We start from the raw sequence: 11,505 nt of genomic DNA, 5'->3' as shown, positions 1-11,505 counted from the left end.
AAAGCATATTTTGTAATTTGTGGCAGTGATGAAAAAATAATAATCAGAAGTGTTACTTTAGATCACTCTTAAACTCACTTTGAGGTGTTAACACTTTGGCCTCAGCACACATATACTTTGTCATATCTTCAAGCATCAAATGCATGTACATCAACCTTTTTTCAAATGAGGTGAACATGAACTGAGCAGTCCATACTTATCTAAATGTCTAAATGTCATCAGTTACTGTTTAAGAGTCCGGGGACTTGAATCTTTGACATGGTTTACCGAAAAACAGCTTGTTTGTGAGCCACTTACCTTCTTCTCTTCATCTTATGTCAAGTGTCTGTGTAAATAGGCCCTGTAATGACTTTATAACACGTGTCATTGAGTATTCTAATAGGGCTAATTGGGGTGGACTTCTAAGTGAATGCCTTTTAGAATTGTCCTTTTATCTCTTGGAATTAAAAACATATTTATAAAGAACCATGCAACATGAATTGCTTTTCACCCCAGAGTGATAATTGTGAGAATTTTCCTTGTCTGTGGCTGTATCTATAATTGTGTATGTCAGGAACTGTCTAATAGAGGTTCATTCAACAGACCCTCCATTTCCAGCAATTCTGGTTGTTTTCAAGCTTTGATGATTGCCCAGGTTAGCTAGGCTACTTCTTATTTGTATTACCAAGTTCAACTCACCTCAAAATCACAGACACTATATTTACAAATGCAGGTTACTAAATTCTTTCTGCTTAATATTGTATTTATGGTAAATATTCTATAATATACAAACCTTGAAATAAACTCTTACAACATGCTGAATGCTTCTTTTTTGAATAACACAATCGATAGACATAAGAAAGGGTATTGCTTAAGTAATATGCAATTTTACTTCTATGACTATGAATTTAAACATCGTAATTTTAGAGATGAGGCAGCCCTGTTAATTTGAAGTCTATTCATCACGAATTAATATTTTTTATTTGTTTCTGTTTCGCTTTCATTTTAAAAATTTTGATGATTCTCATAATATGCTTCTTGAGGCATGGTATTGTGTTAGAATTTGTGTTTTGTGGACATTATGCAGTATTATAGACTGCATGGTATGTGGGTCCTACAGGAACAGACAGACCCTGGGCTAGAGTTTTGTGGGTGATACTGGATGGAGGAAGTATTGAAGAAGTGAAGCAGGCATGAGCAGACGTTGAAGTGCAGATTAGTTGCACCTGAAATCTTGGTAGAGTTCCTGGTGTGTTTCAGAGCGGAGCTGTCCCTGGAGAGTTCTCGGAGGTGGGAGCAGGAGGGCCGCCACGTCTTATTGGCTGTGACTGAGCCAGGTAGGTCCCTTCAGACAGGAACAATTCTCAAGGCGACTCATCAGAGAGCCTCTGATACCAAAGCCTGACTCTGTACCTGGAGAAGTGAGTGCTTCAGTGCTGGGGAGGATGGTTCTGGGCAGACCATCTGACATCTGCTGTAAGACTTACAAAGAAGGGCAGGGCCCAGAGCAACAGGCTGGTGAGCTTTGCCATGTATGCAGGTACCCTTGCCACTTTAAGGTGGCACTCCAGGGGCCAGAATTGTGGTTCAGCTGGCTAATCCTCCTCCTCCAAGCATGGCATCCCATACGGGTGCCTGTTTGTGTTCTGGCTGCTCCACTGCCTATGTATCTCTCTGCTTATGGCCTGAGAAAGCAGTGGAGCACAGCCTAGTGCCTTGGATTACGACGACAAGGGAGACCTGGAAGGATCTCCTAGCTCCTGGCCCCATAGGATTTATGCACACCTGGGAACATAGCATGGGGGAATGCTGTTCAGTTGTCAGAAGAGAGCATTTCTGGAGGCCAGGGTCTGTTCTTAGAATCTTTGGATCAGTTATCCAGGATTCAGGATCAAATCTTTCTCTCTCCACCCTAATTTTTCTGTTCCACTCACATGGATGTGCTACATGTAGTCTCTGCAATATTACAAAGTAGAATATATGACAAATCAGAAATATTTTTGAATTTAAATACAATAGTTAGATGTAACATTTTAGGGCTTGAATTGGGGAACATGAAGTGATGCATATGCCTTTATGAATAGGGATTCATTCCTACAAGGCTCAACAAACTTGGTAGATTTTCCAGTGTCCATGTTACCTCAAGATAGAGATTGGGTTACCTGGTATGAACTGGGGGAAAGGCTAGGGCCTAGGAAACTAGTTCTGATTGCTTAGGAACCCAGATAAAAGAAAATAGTCACCTGACCTCAGGATGTGTCTGTGAGATTGGGGAAATTTTTTCTTAGCTACAAGAAACCAGGAGAACATGAAATCATGCAGACGAATTAATCCCTTCATGTTAATAAACACAAGTAAAGTAACTGCTGCTATGTCGAATGATCCCACTATCTTTGGAAAGGTAATCATTTTTATATTGTTTTACAAGCTATGTATTTATTCTTGCTTTTCAACAAAACTGATGGATCTTTGTTATAGGTTAGCAGATAGAAGAAACAAAGAAGATCATTTAAGCAGAGGAGGTACTTAGCTGGGACCCTGTAGATTTGCTATTGAACTTACGTCAGTCAGCATTGAAGAAAGATGCCAAATTGCATTTACTGTATGTGTACAGCTCTGAGACTCTAAAGACCCAGGGTTTGTACAGACAGACCACTGTGGAGTCAGTCTGTGGTCTTTTTGAATGGTGTGATGACTGTGGGTCAAGTCAGACAACCTTGGAGGATCACTGAGGCCTGGAGCTTTGTCCTCAGTATTGAAAAGCATATTAGAGCATCCAGGACATTAATTTCAGCAGAAAATACCTTGAGTATATTGCACAAAGGCTTAGCATTGTGGATTTGCAAAAGCCTACTTATTTTTTTTTAAATCTCAGATATTTTCTTAAAATATTTCCATTAATGTCATATAGCTTTGAAAATTTAAGGGCTTCTAGAAATTAGTTAATGTGATCTTTATTCAACAGTTGACCATAATTTGCATTTTTGGTGTGACTGATTTCCTCCTGTTATCACTGAAAGGTTTCTGTTTTTTTTTCTTTTCTTTGTGATTTTAAATTGTCTACTTTTAACCATAATTTTATTTACTTAAGATGAAGAGGTCTTTGATGATCTGAGATTGCCTGAAGCAGCCTTAATAGTCAGAAATTGTTTAGTTCTCTTGGAAAAGGAAATATAACTCTAGGACTACACCCCTGAGAGATGATACTTCAGTTGGAATTGGGAATCACAGAGTAATTGCAGTCTGTGGTAATGTATCCTCGACATCTTAAAATAGCTTATAGATGGGCAGAGCTTTCCCCAAGAGGAATGGCAACATGCACTGGGAGATATCGTGTGCCTCTTCCAAACCACTAGAACAGCTTTTGTGAAAAGCATAGAGACACATGATATTCCTAGATGACATTTTCTGGAGTGATTTGAAAATTAACTTAGAGCAGCTTTATTTTTATCTGTTTTGGACTGTGCTTCACATAAAAATAATAAATAAGGTAGTATCTTGAAGGAGTACATTTTTTGGATGAATGGCTATGCTTCTTTAATGAATATAGAATTTGAACTTCTTAAAGATCTCAGTGCACAAGCAAGTCACCGAACAAATTCTTCACATCATGTATCATTATATCCATTAGAGTTATACTCTACAGAAAAACATGTAAAGAATAAAGAGGTAGGTCACTGAATGACTAGCAGAAGAGAGTGAGCTATTTCTTGATTAATAATTGTAAAAATTGAGCCACTGGTTCTCTTAAATAACCAGTGAATGGAGGTATTGACTTTTAAATTATGTTGCTTACAATTTCTGTGTTTTCTTTTGCTTGAAATGTGGATAAGATGTAGCAAAACTTGACTTATTAAAAAGGCCCTTTGTAGCAAGCTGCATTCACGCAGAAGATAATTAGGCACAAACATGAAGATGAGGTAGAAATCAGCAGGCAGGCAATCAAACCCACTTCAAAGCGCAGAGGCTGCAGGAGGTGAGTGGGTCCTTTGGTTGTGCCTAGAACTGATATATGGCAAACCGACCTCAGTGAGTCCCCTCAGGAGGGAAGGCTCAGCCTGTGATGTGATATTTTGGCTATTAAAGTGACCATGAAAATGTCTCACCTGCAGGAATCACAAAAGCCGAGAAGACTGAGTGTAATGAAAGGATGGGTTTTAAAACAGGTAGATTGAACAGGGACATGAATGACAGACACGGTTGGGTGATTAAGGAAATTGGGACAATACAAGGAAGAATTAGATGTACTACAGTCTGATTTCATCAGATCAGGAACTAAATTGACAGTTGCTGCGAGGCAGTCCGGCAGTTGTTGTGGAGCTTCTTCAGTTCAGTGGGAGCTGCTTATAGGAAACCCTTTGTGTCCCAGAAGACAGGAAAGAATTAAACAAGAGTTTAAGCTGAGTGGGTCTTATGAACTTGGACAATGAAGGGAAGATAGCCAGACAGTGTTAAAGGCAGATAGACACAGAGGAGTAGCAGGGATTCATTCAAGACTGGGCAGTGAAGCCACTCATCTTAAGAGGAACGCAATGGATGGAATACAGAAAGACATGTTTTTTTTTTTTTTTTTTTTTTTTTTTTTGTAGTTAGGAATCTGAAAGCCTGGTATATACCACCAGTGGCCACTCATTCTCCAACCAAATTAAATCAAGTAACTGGAGATTGTTTGCAAAGCTGCCAATATGTATTTTCACGTTTACTTGGCTTTTTGACAGGTGGGAGTCAGTCTGTAGACGACTGACCTGGGGTTTGTCAGAAAACAAGTGCTTTGACAGTTGTGACAGAAGTGATTGCTCAGTGGACAGGAAATAGATCAAGACGTGTTCTTGATATCCATCTTAATTTAGCTCTTGCGCTTGTAGCCAGCCGCTTCTGATTAACATGGTAGTTTTTGAATCTTCTCCTAGGCCATATCAAGCACCATGTGCAAGATGAAATTGCAGTATTTAATGTGATATGATTGACAGAAAATATGGTTTGGTTTGATGAAAAAAATCCAATTTAAAAATTAGGTTGTATAGAACTTGAGGCACTTTTCCTGGTATTGATCTGAAGGTGATTGTTCTTTTTAAATTATATATTTAGTTGAAACACACACACACACACACACACACACACACACACACACACACACACGAGGTACAGAAACAGAGGAAGAATAAACTAGATGAAGGCATCCCATCTGCTGGTCCCCTCCCCAATTGCCCACAACAGCTCTGTGGAAGGGAGGAGCTCAGCTACTCCAGCATTGCTGTTGTCCGTGAAGTTGCACATTAGCAGAGAGCTGGAATTGGAAGCAGAGCCAGGGCCAGAACCCACACGTTCTCATAGGGAATGACAGCATTCCAAGTAATGACTGTCTGGGGGGCAGCTGACATCCAGTAGTTCTCAGACTCTGTGAGAAACGTGAAAACTGAAGTCCGGGATGAAGGTTACTGTTCATATTGCCCACTATGTGGCTTTAGATACATCAACTGAGCTCTGCGTTTGAGCTCTCTGCCCATTAGCATGTCCTATGATGAGAAGGTTCAGAAATTCACGCGGTAGCTGTCTTGTTTGAGTTTATGATGACTGTCATGCTCTCTGGAATTTAAACCTCAGGATTTCTCAGTTAACATACATCCCCGTTTTCTCCACAGATTTCATCTGAACTATCTTGTAAGAAGTAGTGAATTCAACTCTTCCAGCACACTTTGTAACCAAAGGTGTCATCCTTCAAGTTTGGATAGTTTCTCGAAGAACACAAATGCTCGTTATTTCTTCCTTTGATGGGGGATATTAAAGAAAACATATGTCTTATTGTGTAATTACAATAATGACGCAATCAAGGCTTGCATGTCTTAGTATTTTCCTAACACACTACAGCCTGGGCACCTGTGAAAACTAATGTATTGTGTAGGGTTAGGGATGAGAAGACCTAGTTATAAATTATGCCGTGTTAGTCATTTATACGTGACCTAAAAAAAGTGGCCTGTTAGCTTCAGCTCTTTCAAAGGCTGGAGGCTGATGGTAAAATGTTTGCCTCGGGGTTTAAAGTATTCTTTATGAAAGCAGTGTACAAGACATATGAGGTTGATAGGAGGTTGAATTAAAAAAAAAAGTTCAGAACCTGCTTTGGAACTTGTTCTTTTTTGGGAAGCTAGTCAGCTAGACCCCCGTCAGACTGATGCCCTCTGCCTTAGCAAATCTTTGATCTCAGCTCAGGGAGGATTTGTGTGAGGCTGTGCCTCTGTATAAGCTGCCTTGCTGTGTGATTTTTGTTAGTTTCTAGAGTGATCAGATGCCTGGAGTGTGCGATCTATGGACAAGGCTCTAGCTTTCCTATGGATAGCTCTGCGCTCTGCTTTGTTTATCTCTGCATCCCCAGTTCCAGAAACATTGTCTGCACACTGCAAGTGCTCAATAAATGATTGTTCACTAATGACTATCAGAGCCACTTTTAAGTTGATTGGAAGCCGGTTGTGTCTTCCATAAAAGGAAATGTTTGCTGAATTTATGAATCCAGCCACTTATCAATGATAACAGCATGGCTGCCTTGGAAGCAACCTTTCCTTTCGGAGACATGACAGGTGGCTGTGAGGAATCCAGATCATTTGTCACTTTGAATCCAGGTAAAACATTCTGTTGAAGAGTTACACCACAAAGCTCTGTTGAATTTCTCTCTGGATGTCATCAGTGTCTGTGTAGGAAGCTCGTAAGTGGTGCTTTGTACTCGGTGCTGGGGCTCATCTATTTACTTCTCCAATTGTTTTTAAACTTTGGCTTTATAGATAATACCCAGAATTACTACATATGTTTATTGTAGAAAAAGAAGAAAGTACATTTACTCCATGGCTTGTGAAGCAAACCTTTTCCATGATTTGATGCTTGCTGTTGTCTACAAATAAATTTTGAAGCTCCTAGAATTAAATTTTATCAAGTCAATATGAAGAATGGGCGGGATCAAGCTATTTTTTTTTTTTTTTTTGTTAAGTGACTGTTGATATCTTTTAGATTTGAAAAATCCTGTCAGGATAGTTATGAAAATATAACTTTCTTTGGGTGGAGGGGGGGAATGTTCTATTTCCCTCAGTGTTAAAAATTAACTTTCATGGGCTTAAATGATGAACTCAAAGTTGAAATTTCTTTATCTGATTTTTTTAACATTATCATTGCTAAACTTTGCTGCTTATACCTTTTGTTTCCTGTTGACGAGGGCACTTCACTGGCTTACATGCACATTGAATTTTCCTATCTGAGTGTCTTGCCTCCATGGATTCACCTGACTACCGCATCAAAACTTGTCAAGAACAAAGACTTACGTCTTTACTAAATAGGTAGACTTTTTTCTCCTTATCATTACTTCCTAAGTAATACAGTACAACAGGTACTTGTGTATAAGATATTGATATTATTAAGTGATCTAGAAATTATTTAACATGTATGAGAAGGTGTACATAAGCTGTATGCAAATGCTATTCCATTTTATTTAACATACTTGAGCATATGCAAACGTTAATAACTGCTGAAGGTCTTGGAACCAGTTCTCCCTTGTACTGATAGGGAAGTGGATGACAATTTAACACAATATCATTCCTGCACGTGAAATAGTTAGGAGGACTAGGAATCTTGTGTGTTTTCTACTCCTTTTAAATGTCCATCCTGGGGCTGGTGTTGTGGCTCAAAAGGCTAATCTTCCACTTTGCAGCATCAACATCCCATATCGGTGCCAGTTTGTGTCCCTGCTACTCCACTTCCCATCCAGCTTCCTGCGCTCTGCACACTCGTAAGAAACCCGGAAGAAGCTTCTGGTTCCTGGTTCAGATCAGTTCAGCTCTGGCCAAATGGGGAGTAAACCAACGGATGGAAGATCCTCTCTCTTTGCCTTTCCTTCTCTCTGGAAATCTGCCTCTCAAATTAAAAGAACAAACAGAAGTTTGAATGTCCAGCGTGCACTCTTGTGGTGTCTTTGATGAAGCATTGTTGAGAGCATGATGTTAATAGTAATGCATGAGCATTCCTGCAGTTAAAATTAGACCCAATCACAGAGGTGTTTGGAATAAAAACACCTTCTAGAGAAAGAAACACTTTCATTATTTTTTTTAATCAAAATCACAGACCTTCACAGCTAGACCATGTTCTTGCAAGGAAGCAGTGTTAACTCTCTCTGTGCCATTTAAATGTCACGGCAGATTTACTCATGGCATGTGAGGGTGGTGTGTCGCAGTTGCTAGCTTAGGGCTATACAATGTGGCAGGTTCTGAAAACAGTATACATCTATCCTAACATGGGCCACTGAGCCCACATCATTTTAAGGATTGTAGGTACCCTATTCCTCTTTCCTGTTTAGAAATGCAATAAATCACTGAACTGGGAAATATCACTATGGCATTTTTCAAATAAAGAATCATGCTGGTAATGAAAAGTGCTTTAATTATGATGAACAAAATAAATTTGTGGTTCTGCTTTACAACGGTGTAGCTTTACAATGCTTCCCTAGTCTAACTTTATGCTTACTCCCATGATAGTTTACATGTACATTTCTTTAAACTTTCAAAAATTATTATTATCATTTTATGATACAGTTCCATAGGACCGGGCATATCCTTTAGCCCCCTCCATGTTCCCTTCTCCCCGCCCCACCACTGAATTCTCCTATATTATTACTATAATACAGTTAGTCATAAATAGTCATATATCCATCATTGCAGGCATGGTCAACAGCAAAGAGCCCAACATTCTATTGTTAAGATATAGTAAGCAGTTTCATTGGGAGTCCATTTCTGATCTGAAAGTAGAGATGCATACTGCATTGTATCATTTCGCATCTGGATATGATAGTTTCCATTACACAGTTTCTATACATCCCCTTAAATGAAAAGCCACAATACAAAATCAACAACAGGAAGAAAAATGGAAATTTACAATGTCATGAAGTTAAATAACATGCTGATAGATATTATAGTCTTCATTACACAGTTACTGTACATCTCCTTAAATGAACAGTCACAAAACAAAAGAAAAGAAGAAATTAAAAATGCCATGAAGTTCAAGAACATTCTAGCTACTGAATGACTAATGTGTTACTGAGGATCTTCAAAACACTTTCTTCCTCATTAAAATCTTTGCTGACTCATAGATCATACAGCAGCATCATTTTCTCCAAGAAGGTTCTTGATTTTTTTCATTTCTTCAGTATACTTTATTACATTTTTAAAATAAATATTGTCATGTGTACTGATATAGTGGTTACAAAAATTGTGGGGTAAATGATTTCATGTGAAACTCTTCAGTATTTGAGTTCAATAACATGGGCATTTTTCTAAATGTACCACCTAAGAAGGTGGTGAAAGAATTGGAGTATTTCTATCTAATCGTGAATTTGAAATCTTGGATTTGATACTCATGTTTTCGTGTCACCCCTTAACGCATGAGAGATTTTATACTGTTCAGTAATATATAAACTTAAATAAATTGCTGTTAATATGTTTGAAGGGACCTCAGAAAGTTCTAGGAAAGACACAGACAAAAAAATGTCAATTTTTCATGAATAGTTTCAAATATTTTTTAAAAAGATTTATTTTTTATTGGAAAGGCAGATATACAAAGAGAAGGAGAGACCAGAAAGATTTAACACCCGCCGGTTCACTCCCCAAGTGGTCAAAATGGATGGAGCTGAGCTTATCCAAAGACAGGAGCCAGGAGCTTCTTCCAGGTCTCACAATGCAGGTGCGGAGTTCCTAAGCTGGGCCATGTTGACTGCTTTCCCAGGCCACAGGCAGGGAACTGGAAGAGAAGTGGATCAGTCAGTGTATGAACCGGTGCCCACATGTGATCCTCGCAGATGCAAGGCAAGGATTTAGTTACTAGTCTTTTGTACCTGAACCAATTCCCACTATTCTTATATGCACATTTGTACAAGTGAATGCAAGCTTAGGATTGACACAGGGCTCATCATTAAATATATGTGTTTATGTGTAAACATCTAAAATTGGTGATAGAATTGTGTATGTGAGAAGCTATTTATATATAATAGGTTGTTATTTATAACATGCGTATAATCAGCAATATTAGTATGCACACATTGCCACCTGGTCCTCCAAGGCTGCATCTCTAAGCAGTATTTTCTGTTCTTAACACTAAACTTTTATTTGGTAATCTTTTATTATAGAAAAACGGCAGGGGAAGATGCATTTTTGTTTTAATGGCATCCGCAGGGAACTGCTTGATTCTGCAGCTCATTCTGCTTGAATAAAAACACAGTCACCAGTGTATTAAAAAGAAAAGAAAAAAAAAAAAAAAAAAAAAAAAAAAAAAAAAAAAAACAGTCACTTCCAGGTAGCGAGGATGCTCTCCACCGAGGTACAGTCATCAAAAAACCCATTATGCCTTTCTGCACATTTTCAGTCGTTCGAGAGATGTTATGCTTTATCAATAAGGTTGTCACTAGGCTGGTAATGGAGGCTGTGGCTGTAGGGCAAAAATCACATTGGTTTCTCCACCTGAAAGCAGTGAAGCTAGGCTGAGTGGAGAGATATCTCAGTCTACGCATAAAATCAATGCAGCAATTTTACTTTTTTTTCTTCTCTTCTTTCTCCTCCTCCTCTTTTAAAATTTTCATTCCTCCTCACCTTCCTTCTTCTCTATCTTCTTCTACCTCTGGCTATTCCTCCTCTCTCCATTTTCTCCTTCTTTGTCTTTCTGGTAGTACAGTGAAAGACTTTATGGATGGTATGTTTCATCTATGTAGCTTAAACTGAGGCCTACTGATAAAAGGAATGGAGTGCTTAATTCTGAATGTAATTTGGTGTGAAAAGTTCAGCACTATGGCTTGAGCCAGTATACATGGTTTGCAGGGTTGATTTTGTCCTTTATACTGTGTGACTTAATTATGCGCCTTACTCTAAGACGTTAGGATACTATTTCTTTCTCATATAAGTCATCACATTTCTTTTCTCATATGACTACAGAGTAATCTAGCTTAGGAGATCCCAGATATGTGTGGGCCCTAGTACAGGCTTCACATTTTTTTAGGCAAGGTCAAAAACATCTTTCATAAGCAAGTTAAGATCTGTGTATATTTTTTACTGAGCAGTCATAGAGTGTAACACTGGTGACATTTTATTGTGAAGCAAAGCATTGCCCATCAAAATGGATGATGGCTGCCATGGTCCTTCAGTGTCTCACAATGACAATGTTTACAGAGAAATACCTCTTAACCTGAGATTATCATTGATGATGAAGAAAATACGATTGATTTCAGTTTAGTATTCTAGTGGTGGCACGTGAATGTTTCTGGAGGAAAGACAGCTGTGTGATCGAATTGTGAGTTGAATTAGTTGATTATTCCTGGAACAGAAGTTCTGCCTTAAGGAATGACTGGCAATATACTATTTTCAGACTTAGATAGTTGGCAGACATTTTTTTCTCAAAGTGAACTGTGGGGGATTATTACTTGAGGAAAACCAAGAACAGTATTTTTCCATGATAAAATTAAAGACTACAAAGGAAAAACAGAATTTTGGAAAATTGCCTCTGTGAGTA

This window comes from Ochotona princeps, chromosome 23 (genome assembly GCF_030435755.1).
Source record: "Ochotona princeps isolate mOchPri1 chromosome 23, mOchPri1.hap1, whole genome shotgun sequence".
Taxonomy (NCBI): domain Eukaryota; kingdom Metazoa; phylum Chordata; class Mammalia; order Lagomorpha; family Ochotonidae; genus Ochotona; species Ochotona princeps.
This window is presented reverse-complemented; position numbering follows the sequence as displayed.